A 17,924-nucleotide genomic window follows, 5' to 3' on the forward strand; every position below is an offset into this window, starting at 1 on the left:
GGGATTGTGTGCGCAGCTTGCCAACTGATAGAAAACAGTACCTTTGCAATCTCCTGACTTTTCCAATCACATGAACATTCGATTGGAAGCTGTTTTGGACAACTTTTCTTTTCTTCCTGCCAAACACTTGGCAGACTTCCGTGCAATGTCTAGAACACAATGGGAGTTGTTTTCTGTGCTGGCACATTTTTTGCTAGCCAGACATAGTGGAAAAGCTTTCTGGTAAGATGTAGACTACAAAAGACGCTAAACACGAAAGTACGATGCTCTCCGGAGCTAAAAGCCGCTCCCGGGCGTCTTTCGGCAGAAGCAGCACTAAGGAGAGCACTGTGAGCGGCACAATCGTCTTTGCGCGAAGTAGCCGCTTCTTCGCCTCCGGGAGCCGGAGACAGCGGCAGCTTCCGGAAGGTGAAGAAGGAAGCTGTACAACACTGGGATTGTGTGCGCAGCTTGCCAACTGATAGAAAACAGTACCTTTGAACTCTGCGGACTTTTCCAATCACATGGACATTCAATATGAAGCTGCTTTGGACAACTTTTCTTTTCTTCCTGCCAAACACTTGGCAGACCTCCGTGCAACGTCTATAAAACGATGGGAGTTGTTTTCTGTGCTGGCACAGCTTTTCCTAGCCAGACATAGAGGAAAAGCTTTCTGCTAAGATGTAGACTACAAAAGACGCTAAACACGAAAGTACGATGCTCTCCGGAGCTAAAAGCTGCTCCCGGGCGTCTTTCGGCAGAAGCCGCGCTAAGGAGAGCACTGTGACCGGCACAATCGTCTTTGCGCGAAGTAGCCGCTTCTTCGCCTCCGGGAGCCGGAGAGAGCGGCAGCTTCGGCAAGGTGAAGAAGGAAGCTGTACAACACTGGGATTGTGTGCGCAGCTTGCCAACTGATAGAAAACAGTACCTTTGCGCTCTCCTGACTTTTACAAACACATGGACATTCGATTGGAAGCTGTTTTGGACAACTTTTCTTTTATTCCTGCCAAACACTTGGCAGATTTCTGTGCAATGTCTAGAACACAATGAGAGTTGTTTTCTGTGCTGGAACAGCTTTTCCTAGCCAGACATAGTGGAAAAGCTTTCTGCTAAGATGTAGACTACAAAAGACGCTAAACACGAAAGTACGATGCTCTCCGGAGCTAAAAGCCGCTCCCGGGCGTCTTTCGGCAGAAGCCGCGCTAAGGAGAGCACTGTGACCGGCACAATCGTCTTTGCGCAAAGTAGCCGCTTCTTCGCCTCCGGGAGCCGGAGAGAGCGGCAGCTTCGGGAAGGTGAAGAAGGAAGCTGTACAACACTGGGATTGTGTGCGCAGCTTGCCAACTGATAGAAAACAGTACCTTTGCAATCTCCTGACTTTTCCAATCACATGAACATTCGATTGGAAGCTGTTTTGGACAACTTTTCTTTTCTTCCTGCCAAACACTTGGCAGACTTCCGTGCAATGTCTAGAACACAATGGGAGTTGTTTTCTGTGCTGGCACAGTTTTTGCTAGCCAGACATAGTGGAAAAGCTTTCTGGTAAGATGTAGACTACAAAAGACGCTAAACACGAAAGTACGATGCTCTCCGGAGCTAAAAGCCGCTCCCGGGCGTCTTTCGGCAGAAGCAGCACTAAGGAGAGCACTGTGAGTGGCACAATCGTCTTTGCGCGAAGTAGCCGCTTCTTCGCCTCCGGGAGCCGGAGAGAGCGGCAGCTTCGGGAAGGTGAAGAAGGCAGCTGTACAACACTGGGATTGTGTGCGCAGCTTGCCAACTGATAGAAAACAGTACCTTTGAACTCTGCGGACTTTTCCAATCACATGGACATTCAATATGAAGCTGCTTTGGACAACTTTTCTTTTCTTCCTGCCAAACACTTGGCAGACCTCCGTGCAACGTCTAGAACACAATGGGAGTTGTTTTCTGTGCTGGCACAGTTTTTTCTAGCCAGACATAGTGGAAAAGCTTTCTGCTAAGATGTAGACTACAAAAGACGCTAAACACGAAAGTACGATGCTCTCCGGAGCTAAAAGCTGCTCCCGGGCGTCATTCGGCAGAAGCCGTGCTAGGGAGCGCACTGTGACCGGCACAATCGTCTTTGCGCGAAGTAGCCGCTTCTTCGCCTCCGGCAGCCGGAGAGAGCGGCAGCTTCGGGAAGGTGAAGAGGGAAGCTGTACAACACTGGGATTGTGTGCGCAGCTTGCCAGCTGATAGAAAACAGTACCTTTGTGTGGGATCTCAGCACCTCAGGATGAGGGTGCAGAGTGACCGAGACCACCCTTGGGGGGCTCGGTAGTCCTGGAATGTTGCCAGAAGTGTCTGGTGGCTGGACTTTGATCCTACACAGGAGATCACACCTGTATGAGGACTGGGAGGATTTTACTGGGTGAATGGTGAAGGGATAAGTTAATTAAGGTGTAGAACACAGGGTTTAGGATTTCTGTACAGGGGGGTCTAAAGAAGTAAGATGGAGGAATTGGGGCGTGTCCTGTCCTTCTTCTTCTTCTTCTCGGCCTCCATCTTCTGTGGTGATGGTGGCACTTTGGGATTGGTCTTTACTAGAAGTGCACCGGTTAATAAGAGTAGAAGCTATTGGAGAAAAATTATAAATATTGTACACGTAACTTCGGGTATAAAGATAAGTGACCGCCCCAGGGGCTGCAGGGGAGTGTGCCCATGGCTGACTTGCTGTGCAGACCTCTGTCGGGCTGAAAGAAAATCTTTTAGATAAACAATTAATAAACACTGAGACCGAAACAAGATCACAAGTCTCTCCTGGTCCTTTGAAGCGCGGGCTGTCCAAGGCCACTCTGGGCCTTTCCAGGTCTTTGAAACAGCCGAGAAACCGAGCAAGTGGCATCCCTGAGCTATCTCCGGACATAAACCAGCCAGCAGGAGAAACAGAAAACCAACAAGCATAAACCAGAAATAAATCAAGCCTAAACCGGTCATAAATCAAGAATAAATCAGCAAAAAGAGAAAAATGAAAATCTACACCTTTGCACTCTCCTGACTTTTCCAATCACATGAACATTCGATTGGAAGCTGTTTTGGACAACTTTTCTTTTCTTCCTGCCAAACACTTGCCAGACCTCCGTGCAAAGTCTCGAACACGATGGGAGTTGTTTTCTGTGCTGGCACAGTTTTTCCTAGCCAGACATAGTGGAAAAGCATTTTACTAAGATGTAGATGACAAGAGAGGCTGAGGACTGGATGTAAGCAAATGACACCCATCTTCAAAAAAGGCAATTAGGGGGACTCGCGATAGTACAAACCAGCCCGCCTCTTTTTTATCCCCAGGAAGTTGATGAAGTAGCTCTTCCTGGAAAACCTTGCCAGGCACTTGAAAGACGACAAAATAATGTAGTTAGCATCATTTTTCAGGGGAATTTCATGCTGAACATCACTTTAAACTCCTCTGATGAATCAACTTGATTGGTAGATGAAGGGAATATTATCTGCCTGGGCTTCAGGGAGGTTTTTGACATATCTCTACATGGCAGCACACATACATATGGAAGCAATAGTGCACAGGGGAGGGAATCAGTGTCTTTTCAGTGATGCTGAGGGAAAAGACAAGAGGCAGTGGGCGCACACAGGAGATTGCCTTTGAACATCAGTAAATGTTTCTTTACTGTGAGGGTGACTGAACCACGGCACAGACTGCCCAGAAAGATTGTGGAGCCTGGATCTTTGAAGACATTAAAAGTACACCCAGATAGAATCCTGGGCAAGAGGCTCTAGGTATCCTGGTTTAGGCAGGGGGGTTGGGCCTGGTTTGCCCCACCAACCCCTTCCACTCTCATTCATTCTGTGCTAGTGAATTCTCTTCAAGATGCATTTCAAGCACTGGCATGACCAAGTTCTGTGCAGACAGAGATCCAAATGGACATGGCATCTAAGTTCCTTAAGCAGTGTTCAAGAAGAATGTAAAACTCTGGGACAAGTGTCTCTTCCCTAACTGAATCCCTTTCATGGGAAAATTTCCAGCTATAGAAAGATCTTCTGATACGCATGCTTAAGACTGACACTGGCTGAGCAAATTTCTCCCTATGTGTATCTAAGACCAGTTAGGATCTTCACCCAAAGTGCTGTCAACATAGTCACAGAATGCCTCTTGTTAAGAAGTGACAACTTCCATCAGAATGGCAACTATTGGTCCACAAAATGGATGAATGGATGGGAATTATCTACATGGGTTAAAAACAAAAATAAAGAGTTGGTCTTTATTTATCAATTTCATTGCAATATTGATAAGGGAAGAAAAAGACCTAAGTCCTTGACTTTCTTAACTCGAGGAAAGATTTTAAAAATTCCTTGTAAAAATGTATGATCACAATCAGACTATTGAAACCATTTTAGTTGGAAAAAAGTTCCAAAATTGTCTAGATAGTGGCAAAGAAGCCAAGAAAATAGGAAAGAAACAAAAAGAGAGCAAAAGAGTCAGCTTCAGTGTACAACCTCATTCTAGAAGTAGTCTGCTGGGGAAAGGAACCCCCAGTTGAATTTCCAATGTATTCCTGCGCTTGATTCAGTAACTGGTCAATGTAAAAACCAATCCTTTTGTACAACTTCTTCCAGCAACAAAAACTCCAACAGGTTGACACTACCATCATGCCTGTTCCAGACATATTTAAAAGAGAAATGATGATTTTCTTGAAAACCTACTTGCATAAAAGTTGCAAGATGGTGGAGGGATTCCCACATCCTCCTTCCTCCATCTGGCTTGAAAGTATATTTGATAAAATATGCAACAAAGCACATGATTTATAAGGTAGAGTCAAATGGATGATTTGGGAATTGATCTCTTGTTGATAGGAAACTTCATATCCACTCTGTGTGACCTTTCTAAAACAAAATGTGGAGCTGAGGCATGAATCTGCCACAACAATTGTAAAGCAAACATACACACTCCCCTTCACATGCCCCCCCTTCCACACATACCTAGGCACACACAGAGATCAGCATAGCAGATCATGAACACCTTGGAAAAGACTGAAATCCTAAATTCCTCTCTTTATGGGCAAAAGAGCTGGTGCAGTAATTCAAATGCCTGGTACAAAAATTCTGTTTAATATTTAGCTCCTATTTAAAACACAGCTTTTCATTTCATTCTATTTACAGAATATTTTCATTTCATTTGTTTCTTTAAAATTACTTAGTTCTCACCTGTTGTATGTCTAGGAATATTTTCTTCCAAAAATAGAAAAAAATAGATGATATCTTTTCCGCAGAAAACATTGGTTGATACAATTTTAAACCATCATGATATGGAAGAATTGTTCTGTCCCTCTCTAAGGTGGAAGAAGCATTTGGATCATAGATCATCTACAATGAAATACTTGACATGTTTAAGATGCTTTCAATCAATTTTGATCGTCAATTGCTTATTCGTTGTAAACAGTAATTTTTCAGTGAAGGGAAAGTGTGTGTGGTATATCTACATGATGTGTTCAAAGCCAGTTCCTACTAATGGCCAGGCTGAATTCCAGTAAATAATGTCCCGAATGATATTTTGCCGCCTTCTTTGGCACTTCATGAAATCTTACCCTGATGAAGTGCTGAAACACAGAGATTTTCTCTTAGAGAGTGTCTCATGTTGTAACCCATCCCATGGATTTTATGCTGTAATTCTTATCTCTTTTAAAATTTGCTATCTTCTGTACAGTTTTCATGAAACTTTCTGTTACAGTAGTGAATATCACCGATAAATGTCATTTTGTACAACTTTGAATTTACCCCAAGAGCTGAGAGAAAACTTGCTCCTATACTTCAATCTGAGTTTCTTCTATAGTCCAACTTTGTTTCTCTACCATCAAGCTTCTCCTTTGTTGCTGCTCAAAGCCCCGTCCAAGCTGACCTTGAATACTTTCAGGGATGGGACACCCACAACTTCTCTGGGCAACCTGTTCCAGTGTTCCAGCACTCCCACAGTAAAAAAGGCCTTCCTTTCATCTAATATGTGTAGGAAATCATAAATCTAGGCATAGAAACTTGGAGTGCAAATTTGAAATTCTTTGGATTTGAAGCACATTTTATATGAATACTGACTTACAGATGACTAAAAGATGTTGATGGGCAATTGAGCTGACAAGTTTTGAAAAAGTGCACAGAAATTAAAATTGAAACCACTAAAATTAAAAACTTCTTGCCATTTTCTTTTTCCTCTCCTATTCAAAATTGCATATGTCAGATATCAGTGCTTCATGCAAACCTCTCAGATGCTCTCAGAGAAAAAGCTTTTCTTTCAGACTAAGTTGCGGTTGACGTAGAACACTAGCAGGAGTGAAAGTTTTTCTGGGCATCAGGGCAGCTCCTTCTCCTTGGATTTGTGTGCAGAATGCATTTTATCCAAACTGGAAAATAGATCCCAGCTCTGTTCTATTCTTCATTCTTACTACATCAGGCCTGAAGATTCTGCGAAAAGTAGCCTGTGGACCTTGAAAATAGCGCATGTGAAAAAGATGAGAGGTGCTGGAGAAGTTGAGGGAGAGAAGAAATATCATATGGCCCAGAACGGACACCAGAAAATATTTCTTCACGTGACCATGGCAGATTGCAGGAGCCACTTGGTGCTATAAAACCAGCCCGACTGGGCATTGGTGCAAACTTGGGTCTGGTAACCATCCTGCGTATCATGGATTTTCAGGAGTCAGCACACCACACCCTACGGCAGGACCCCAGTCAAAATCCTCGGCCCGTTTACCTGGCAAACCAAACTCACCGGCCCCGCTTGTGGATGGCAGATTGCAGGAGTAACTTTGTATTATCAAATCAGCCCGACTTGACACTGGTGCCACCTTGGGTCTGGGAACCGTGCTGTGTATCAAAGCATTTCAGGAGCAAGCCGGCCACTCCCTGCTACAGGCACCCAAACACAAGCCACGGCCCTTTTCCCTTGAAAACAGAACTCACCTGCCCCGCTTCTTGATGGCAGATTGCAGGAGCCACATGGTACTATCCAAACGAGCCCGACTTGGCACTGGGGCCGCCTTGGGTCTGGGAACAATCCTGCGTATCGTGATTTTACAGGAGCCAGCCGGCCACTCCCAGCCACAGGCCCCAAAACACAAACCACGGCCCTATTCGCTGGTAAACAAAACTCACCTCTTCCGCTTCTGGATGGCAGATTTCAGGAGCCAGCTGGTACTGTAAAACCAGCCCAACTTGGCAATGGTGCCACCATGGTTCAGGGAACTCTCCCATATATCATGGATTTTCAGGGGCCAGCCGGCCACTCGAGCCACAGCCCCCCAAACACAAACCACGGCCCGTTTCCCTGCCAAGCAAAACTCACCTGCCCCGCTTTGGGATTGCAGATTGCAGGAGGCACTTGGTACTATCAAACCAGCTCGACTTGGCACTGGTGCCACCTTGGGTCTGGGAACCATCCTGCGTATCGTGGATTTTCAGGAGCCAGCAGGCCACTCCCAGCCACAGGCGCTCTAACAAAAACCACGGCCCTTTTCCCTGGCATACAAAACTCACCTGCCCCGCTTCCAGATGGACAATTGCAGGAGCCACTTGGTATTATAAAACCAGCCCGACTTAGCACTGGTGCCACCTTGGGTCTGGGAAACATCCTGCGTATCATGGATGTTCAGGCGCCAGCCGACCACTTGCAGCCACACCCCCCGAACACAAACCACAGGCATTTATTCTGGCAAAAAAAACTCTCCTGACCCAATTGTGGATGGCAGATTGCAGGAGCCACTTTGTATTATCAAATCAGCCCGACTTGGCAGTGGGGCCACCTTGGGTCTGGCAACCATCCTGCGTTTCGTGGACTTTCAAGAGCCAGCCGGCTACTCTCGGCCACAGGTCCCCAGACACGAACCTCAGCCCCTTTCCCTGGCAAAAAAACCTCAGCTGCCCTGCTTCTGGGTGGCAGTTTTCAGGAGCCACTTGGTACTATAAAACCAGCCAGACTTGGCACTGGTTCCACCTTGGGTCTGGGAGCAATTCTGCCTATCGTAGATTTTAAGGAGCCATCCGGCCTCTGCCGGCCATAGGACCCCAGACAAAACCTCTGCCCCTTTCTCTGGCAAATAAAACACTCCTTCCCAGTTAAGGATGGCAGATTGCAGGAGGGACTTGGTACCATCAAACCAGCCCGACTTGGCACTGGTGCCACCTTGGGTCTCGCAAACATCCTGCTAATCGTGAATTTTAAGGCGCCAGCAAGCCACTCCCTGGCGCAGGCCCTCAAACCAAAACAACATCCCTTTTCCCTGGCAAACAAAACTCACCAGCCCCGCTTCTGCATGGAAGATAGCAGGAGGCACTTGACACTGTAAAACAAGCCCGACTCGGCAGTGGTGCCACCTTGGGTCTGGCAAACATCCTGCGTAACGTGGATTTTCAAGAGCCAGCGGGCCGCACTCGACCACAGCCCCCCAAACACAAACCACGGCCCTTTTCTCTGGCGAAATAAACTCACCTGCCTTTCTTCTGGATGGCAGATTGCATGAGGCACTTGGTACTATCAAACCAGCGTGACTTGGCACTGGTGCCTACTTTGGTCTGGGAACAATCCTGTGTATCATGGATTGTCAGGAGCCAGGAAGCCACACCCATGCACAGGTGCCAAAACATAAACCACGGCCCTTTTCCCTGGCAAACAAAACTCACCTGCCCCGCTTCTGGATGGCAGTTTGCAGGAGCCAATTGTAACTAGCAAGCAGCCCAACTTGGCACTGGTGCCACCATGGGTCTGGTAACCATCCTGCGTATCGCAGATTTTAAGGAGCCAGCTGGCCACTGCCGGTGATAGGAACCCAGACACAAACCACAGCTGGTTTCCCTGGTAAACAAAACTCACCTGCCCCGCTATTGGAGGGCAGATTGCAGGAGCCACTTGGTACTACCAAACCAGCCTGACTTGGCACTGGTGCCACCTTGGGTCTAGAAACCATCCTGCGTAACGCAGATATTCAGGAGCCAGCCAGATACTGCCGGCCATCGGAACCCTGACAGCAACCACGGCCCTTTTCTCTGGCAACCAAAAGTCACTTGCCACGATCTGGAAAGCAGTTAGCAGGAGCCACTTGGTACTATCACACCAGCCCAACTTGGCTCTTGTGCTACCTTAGGTCTGGCAACCATCCTGCGTATCGAGGATTTGCAGGAGCCAGCCGACCACTCGAGCCATAGGCCCTCAAAAACAAACCACGGCCCTTTTCCCTGGCAAACAAAAGTCCCCTGCCCAGCTTCTGGATGGCAGATTAAAGGAGCCACTTGGTAATATCAAACCAGCTTGACTTGGCACTGGTGCCACCTTGGGTCTGGGAACCATCCTCCCTATCGTAGATTTTAAGGTACCAGCCAGCCACTCCCTGCCACAGGCCCCCAAACACAAACCACGGCCCTTTTCTCTGGCAGACAAAACTCACCTGCCCCGCTTCTGGATGGCAGATTGCAGGAGCCACCTGGTAGTATCAAACCAGTCTGACATGGGATTGGTGCCACCTACTGTGTGGGGAAAATCCCGCGTATCATGGATTTTCAGGAGCCAGGCGGCCACTCCCAGCCACAGCCCCCTAAACACAAACCATGGCACTTTTCCCTTGAAAACAAAACTCAGCTGCCCCGCTTCTGGATGGAAGATTACAGGAACCACTTAGTACTTTAAAACCAGCCTGACGTGGCACTGGTGCCACCTTGGGTCTGGGAACCATCCCGCGTATTGTGGATTTTCAGGAGCCAGCCGATCACTTGAAGCCAAAGCCCCCCAAACACAAACCACAGGCATTTTCCCTGGCAAACAAAACTCACCTGCCCCAATTGTGGATGGCAGTTTGCAGGAGCCACTTTGTATTATCAAATCAGCCCGACTTGGCAGTGGGGCCACCTTGGGTCTGGGAATCATCCCGCGTATCGTGGATTTTCAGGAGCCAGTCGGCCACTCCCGGCCGTAGGCGCCCACACACAAACCACGTCCCTTTTCTCTGGCAAACAAAACTCACCTGCTCCTCTTCTGGATGGCAGATTGCATGAGGCACTTGGTACTAGCAAACTAGCGTGATTAGGCACTGGTGCCACCTTGGGTTTGGGAACCATCCTGCATATCGTGGATATTCAGTGGCAAGCCGGTCACTCCCATCCAAAGGCCCCCAAACACAAACCTTGCCCCTTTTCTCTGGAAAACCAAACTTAGCTGCCCCGCTTCTGGATGGCAGATTGCAGGACACACTTGGTACTATAAAACCAGCCTGACTTGGCACTGGTGCCACCTTGGGTCTGGGAATCATCCCGCGTATCGTGGATTTTCAGAAGCCCGTCGGCCTCTACCGGCCATAGGAGCCCAGACACAAACCTCGGCCCTTTTCTCTGGCAAACAAAACTCACCTTCCCCACTTGTGGATGGCAGCTTGAAGGAGCCACTTGGTACCATCAAACCAGCCCGACTTGGCACTGGTGCCACCTTGGGTCTGGTAACCATCCTGCGTCTCGTGGATTTTCAGGAGCCAGCGGTCCACTATCGGCCGCAGGCTCCCGAATCCAAAACTAGACCATTTCCCTTGCAAAAAAACTCAGCTGCCCGGCTCCTGAAGGGCACATTGCATGAGAAACATGGTACTGTCAAAGAAGCCCGTCTTGGCATTGGTGCCACCTTGGGTCTCGCAAACATTCTGCGTAACCTGGATTTTCAAGAGCCAGCCGGTCCCACTCGGCCACAGCCCCCCAAACACAAAAAACGGCCCTTTTCTCTGGCAAACAAAACTCACCTGCCCCGCTTCTGGATGGCAGATTGCAGGAGCCACTTGCTACTATCAAACCAGCCCAACTTGACACTGGTGCCAGCTTGGGACTGGGAACCATCCTGCGTATAGTGGATTTTCAGGACCCAGCTGGCCACTCCCGGCCATAGTCCCCAGACAAAAAACCGCGGCCCTTTACTCTGGCAAAGAAAACTCAGCTGCCACGCTTCTGGATGGCACACTGCATGACCAACTTGGTACTATCAAACCAGCCCGACTTGGCACTGGTGCCACTTTGGGTCTGGTAACCATCCTACCTATGGTAGATTTTCAGGAGCCTGCCGGCCACTCCCAGCCATAGGCTCGCAAACACAAACCACGGCGCTTTTTCCTGGCAAAAAAAACTCAGCTGCCCTGCTACTGGATGGCAGATATCAGGAAACACTTGGAACAGTCAAACCAGCCCAACATGGCACTTGTGCAACCTTGGGTCTGGGAAAACTCCCGCGTATCATGGATTTTAAGGAGCCAGCCGGCCACTCCAAGCCACAGGCCCCCAAACTCAAATCACGGCCGTTTTCCCTGGCAAACAAAACTCACCTCCCCGCTTCTGGATGGCAGATTTCAGGAGCCACTTAGTACTATCAAACCAGTCCGTCTTGGCACTGGTGCCACCTTGAGTCTGGGAACCATCCTGCGTATCGTGGATTTCCAGGAGCCAGCTGGCCACTCCCTGCAACAGGCCCCCAAACAAAAACCTTGGCCCGTTTCCCTGGCAAACAAAACTCACCTGCCCCGTTTCTGAATGGAAGATTGCAAGAGACACTAGGTACTATAAAACCAGCCCGACTTAGAACAGGTTCCACCTTGAGTCTGGGAACCATCCTGCGTATTGTGGATTGTCAGGAGCCAGAAAGCCACTCCCTGCCACAGGCCCCCAAACACAAACCACGGCCCTTTTCCCTTGCAAAAAAAACTCACCTGCCCCACTTGTTGTTGGCACATTGCAGGAGCCACTTGGTACTATCAAACCTGCCCAACATGGCAGTGTTGCCATCATGTGTCTGAGAATCATCCTGCGTATCGTAGATTTTCAGGAGCCAGCTGGCCACTCAAGCCATAGGCCCCCAAACAGAAACTACGGCCCTTTTCTATGGCAAACAAAACTCAGCTGCCCCGCTTCTGGATTGAAGAGTGCAGGAGGCACTTGGTACTATCAAACCAGCCCGACTAGGCACTGGTGCCACCTTGGGTCTGGGAACCATCCTGCCTATATTAGATTTTCAGGAACTAGACGGACACTGCAGGCCATAGGGCCCATACACAAACCACGGCCCTTTTCTATGGCAAACAAAACTCACCTGCCCCTCTTACTGATGGCAGATTGCTGGAGGAACTTGGTGCTATCAAACCAGCCCGTCTTGGCACTGGTGCCGCCTTGGGTCTGGGAACCATCCTGCGTATCGTGGATTGTCAGGAGCCAGCCAGCCACTCCCAGCCACAGGCGCCCAAACTCAAACCACGGCATTTTTCCCTGGGAAAAATAACTCACCTGCCCCGCTTCTGTATGGCTGATTGCTGGAGCCACTTGTAACTATCAAACAAGTCCGACTTGGCAGTGTCGCCACCATGGGTCGGGGAAACATCCTGCGTATCATGGATTTTCAGGAGCTAGCCGGCCACTCCCAGACACAGGCCGCCAATCACAAACCTCGGCCCGTTTCCCTGACAAACTAAACTCAGCTGCCCCGCTTCTGGATGGCAGATTGCAGGAACCACTTGGTACTATCAAACGTGCCCGACTTGGCACTGGTTCCAACTTGGGTCTGGGAACCATCCTTCCTATCGTGGTTTTTAAGGAGCCAGCCGGCCACTCTGATCCACAGGCCCCAAACACAAATCTCAGCCAGTTTCCCTGGCAAACAAAACTAACCGGCCCCACTTGTTGTTGGCGCATTGCAGGAGCCACTTGGTACCATCAAACCTGCCCGACTAGGCAGTGTTGCCACCTTGGGTCTGGAAACCATCCTGCGTATCGCGGATTTGCAGGAGCCAGCCGTCCACTCTCAGCAAAGGCCCCCTAACGCAAATGTCAGCACTTTTCTCTGGCAAAGAAAAATTAGTTGCCCCGCTTCTGGATTGCAGATTGCAGGAGCCACTTGGTACTATCAAACCAGCCCAACTTGGCACTGGTGCCACCTTGGGTCTTGGAACGATCCTGCCTATAATAGATTTTCAGGAGAGAGCCGGCCACTGCTGGCCATAAGCTCCCAGACACAAACCTCGGCCCGTTTCCCTGGCAAAAAAAACTTAGCTGCCCCGATTCTGGATGTCAGATTGCAGGAGCGACTTGGTACTATCAAACCAGGCCGACTTGGCACTGGTGCCGCCTTGGGTCTGGGAACCATCCTGCCTCTGGTACATTTTCAGGATCTAGCAGGACACTGCAGGCCTTAGGCCCCATACACAAACCTCGGCCCGTTTCCCTGGCAAATAAAACTCACCTGCCCCTCTTCCTGATGGCAGATAACAGGAGGCACTTGGTACTATCAAACCAGCCCGTCTTGGCATTGGTGCCACCTTGGGTCTGGGAACCATCCTGCGTATCGTGGATTGTCAGGAGCCAACCGGCCACTCCCAGCCCAAGGCCCTCCAAGAAAAACAACGGCCATTATCCCTGGCAAACAAAACTCACCTGCCCCGCTTCTGGATGGCAGTTTGCAGGAGTCACTTGGTACTATCAAACCAGCCCGACTTGGCACTGGTGCCACCATGGGTCTGGTGACCATTGAGACAGAGTAAAGATCCATTCTGAATTAAGTGAAGTGTCTAAGAGAAGATAAAAGTCTGTGAAGCCAAAGCTGAAAGAAGAACTCCCATGGCGAGACAACAAAGAGACAGAGAAAAAAAACAAAAAAGACCACAAAGTCGATTTGCCCCCGACTTAGAAATTCCTTTGATAAAAAAGAACTGGTGCTAAATGTCACACGGAATAAATATGTATGAACTTATTGTGAAACTGTATGCATATGCATTTAGAAGGAGAATAAAATAAGACTCGAGGTCTTCAGAAGTACGCATGCCTTATTGGGGGACTTGCGTCCAGCGCGCACCGTAAATAAACCTACTGAGCTTTACAACTTTTATAAAGTTGTGAAGTTTCTTCTTTTCTCTGCAAAACATTATGGCGAGTCAAGCCAGGAGTTCTCTGTCCCCGCAGGGGCAGGGGGGATAGACGGACCTCCAAGGTGCGCCCTAAGATTTTTTCCTGGTGGGGCTCCGCTCGTCTCAACTTACCAACTGCGAGGACAGACAAGGACCTGCTGGCCTGCGGAGGAAGATACGGTATGTACTGAGAGGCCCCCGTGGGAGGGAAAGGAGAGCAAAGGAGTAAACCACCCAGAGACGTCTAGGTATAGCTGATAGAGCAGCTGTATTAGAGATGGGGTTCATCGTTCTGATAGAGCAGACCGCTAGTGGCTCTGGGGGTGAGCCAGGTGAACCCGTGTATGTGTTTTGGGAGTTCATAGTTCTGATAGAGCAGAACCGCTAGAGGCTCTGGGGGTGAGCTGGGTGAACCCGTGTATGTGTGTTGGGGGTTCATAGTTCTGATAGAGCAGAACTGTTGAGCCCGTGTGTGCTTTGTTTGTGTGTGTGTGATGTCCGGACACTGTGTTGCTGTATGGTTAATGTGTGCATTGTGTAGTCGGTGCACTGTGTTTCTAATCGTGCAAGTGTATAAGCGTATAGTGTATAAAAGAGAATAAATCTACAGTGCGGAGGAGTCAGTACTACCCGTGTTTGAAGCAGCCGAGTGAGGCCTGAGGCGCCGGCTGCAGCAGGCTGCGGGGGCAGGGACAGAAGTGCCCCGCTGAGAAGCGAGTAGAAGAATGTCAGTGATGGTATTTATTGTGTTTAAATGTAGTGATTTGTGTAGATCTGGTACATTTTAACCGTGAGTATGAGTGTGAGCTCACAGAGTTCCTTTGCCTTAAATGTTTGATTTTGATTGTGTCCAAGAAAATTGATTTGAGTAAATGCTAAATTATGGTATGCTATGTTGTGTTGAGAAAAGCGAGCACTTTGAGAGATATGCCCTTTCCCAGTAGTTTTGTGTAGTGATTTTCTTCCTCTGCATTGTAGTAATTTGATTCTCAGATTGTATAGCAGTGTTTGTAGGGATTTTAAGATTTTGTTGCAACAAGAGTGGCATTTTACATAAGAGAACTATAGTACGGTGATTCATGCTTAGTTATGATACAGTTAAAGGAATTCCAAGAATTCCCCTCCCTCACAGCAATTCAAGCCTTGGCTCTAGCGAATTTGAGATAAAGAGGGAGTGTGAGTGCGAGTGTTTGTGTCTGAGGGCATATCAGAGTTTCGGCTGCGACTAGCACAGCCTTTTTGCAAAGCACTAAAACAAGTGTAAGTAGACACAGGGCTTAATTAGATTGTGCAAGAAAAGAACTAGAAAAGACTGATATTTTGTTTGCTCAGAATATAGTGTCTATGTCACGTTTTTGATTAGCATGCTGTGTGAAGTGACAGTGGCTGTCCCCTGTGCACAGGGACAGCTCTAGCTGCCCCGTCTCCCCAGGGAACACGGGAATGGCCTGTGAGCAAAAGCTGGATGTGCAGTTATTATTGCAGTGCAGTGTTTATGAGAAACACTAGTTTTGCTGTTCTAATAAGTGTCAGAGCACATGTAAATTAGAAGTCTCTAGTCAAGCAGATTCAGAACCTAAAGTCTTAGAACTTGTGTATGAGAACCACATCTGATACCTGCCACCTAGAGCTGTGTGTATAAGAAGAAAGTTGAGAAACTACTGTGAAAGTCTGTAAAAATGTTTGAGTAGAAGCGAGATAAGGCAAAGAAAAATAAATAATGAGAACTGACCAGAGCAAAAAGGTTCCTAAATTAACCCCTTTTGGGAGGGGCTCACTAAGAGAAGGCTGCCAGTAGGAGCAGCTCAGAAAATAAAAAGATTTATAATACTTCATTGCTGTTAGCACTGTTTTAAAATAAGAAGATAAATGAGATAGAGTTTTGTATGCTGAAATGTCTTTGTGTTTTAAGAAATCACCCAAATTTCTTAAAAAGGGAAAACAAGGCAAAGAGAAAGCAAATCAAACATGTTGTTCAGCATGCAGCATAAGATAGCGACGTATGAAATCAGGCAAGGATTATCGTGCTGAAATGCAAAGCAATCACAGTTCACAAAATGAGTACATATGATTTGCTAAAGGCTCCTCCCAAAGTAAGAGAAGAAAAGTAAAGATGACCTCCCCAAAAGGGAAGAATTTTTGTTGACACAAGGGCCATATATTCAGTTTTAAATAAAACTTTAGTACCTGTAGAGAATGTTTATGTTGCAGTGTAGAGAACAACTAAACAACTGGCCAGTCTGAGAAGGCATCCTTGTGCAAGCCTTTAAAGTAATATGTGTACTATGTGTACCTAAAAGCTTTTGTACAATTTGCTCAATTTGCTAAACATTCTCAAATGAGAAAGGTTACTCTAGAAGCAAATGATATAAAGATGTTAAGCTTAACATTAACAGACACTAAAATTAAGAAAGACATTAGTAAAGAGATATTAGAATAAGTAAACAAGTGTTTTCAAGGGTATGGGCCTCTGCTGTACCAGAGAGAGTGAAAGATGCTCCCCCATGAGCATCAAGTTTAAAGAAAGAACACAACTAGTGAGAACTGATAGTACCCTCAAAAAGAAAATAAAGAAAGAATCAGCCCAATAACTGATAGTACTAAATTAAGAGCTGTCAATAAGAGAACACAGAATTTATACCCTGTACTAGCAAATCCATATACCTTACTGACTTGTTTAACACCTGAGCTAACCTAGTTCACTGTTTTAAGCCTAAGAGATGCCTTCTTTTGCCTCCCTATCCATGAAGCCAGCCAAGAAATTTTTGCATTCAAACTCAAGCTCACATAGTCCATGTGCCTGAAAGCTTCAAGATTCCCCACTCTGATTAGAGAAGAGCTTGCAAAGACCCAGAGTCCCAAGAAGCTCAACAAGAAGAAAAAAAGCTGTTGCAGTACGTAGACGATCTTCTAGTAGCCACTCAGATGAGAGAAGCGAGAAGAGCCTAGATAGTAAGCCTTTTAAATTTCCTAGGACCCCAAAGACGCAGTCTCAAAGAAAAAGGCACAAGTAGTGAAACAGAAAGTAATCTGCCTAGAGTAAGAAGTGAGTGCTGAGCAGCAGACTTTAAGGCAGAGAAGCCATATGCCAAACCCTGAAACCCCAGACAACGAAAGAACTCCAAACCCTCTTAAGCATGGCAAAGTAGTGCCAGCTGTAAGTTTATAATTATGAACTGCTCGCCAAACCCCTCTATGCTCTTATTGCCAATAAAAACAGAGATCTCCAGTAGACACAAGACACCACATGGGCCTTTCGCCAGCTAGAGAGAGTGCCCTCATGTCAGCTCCAGCTTTGAAACTTCCAGATGTAAGTAAACCATTCTTTCTATTTTTCCCACGCAAAGAATTGCCCAAAGAATACTAGCTCAAGACTTAGACCCTTACTGAAAGGCAGTTGCTTACTTCTCCAAGCAACTAGATGTAACAGCCAAAGAATAGCCAAGTTGCCTCAGAGCTGTAGCAGCAGTCAGGCTGAATATTCAAAAAGCACACAAGTTTACCCTGAGACAAAAATGACTGTGCTAGTGTCCCACACAGTGTCCGCAGCACTAGAAGTAAAGAGTAGCCACTAGCTCTCACCACAGAAGTTTCTAAAATACCAAGCCATCATAGTAAAGCACGACGATGTAGAGATAGTGGTGACTAATATTGTCAACTCAGCTTCTTTTCTCAGTAGACACCAGAGTTGCCTAGAGACCACCGAAGCTACCTACTCCCGCCGCCCAGACTTAAGAGACACTCCTCCAGACAATGCAGAGACCTAGTTCACTGACAAGAAAGCAACATTGCAAAGTTTACAGTGACTACCTGCAGAGAAGTAATCGAGTCTAGACCCTTACCAACAAGTACCTCTGCGCAGAAGGCTGAGATAATTGCCCTGACCCGTGCCCTAGAAAGAGCAAAAGAGAAGAGAACAACCATCTACATAGACCCAAAGAATGCATTTAGAGTCATACATGCACATAGAGCCATCTGGAAAGAGAGAAGACTGCTGACCTCACAGAAAAAGAAGACAATCCAGCTGCTAGAAGCAGTTCAGCTACCTGAAAAAGCATATTAAAGCACACTAGAGAC

This window comes from Melospiza melodia, assembly GCF_035770615.1.
Source record: "Melospiza melodia melodia isolate bMelMel2 chromosome W unlocalized genomic scaffold, bMelMel2.pri SUPER_W_unloc_1, whole genome shotgun sequence".
Taxonomy (NCBI): Eukaryota; Metazoa; Chordata; class Aves; order Passeriformes; family Passerellidae; genus Melospiza; species Melospiza melodia.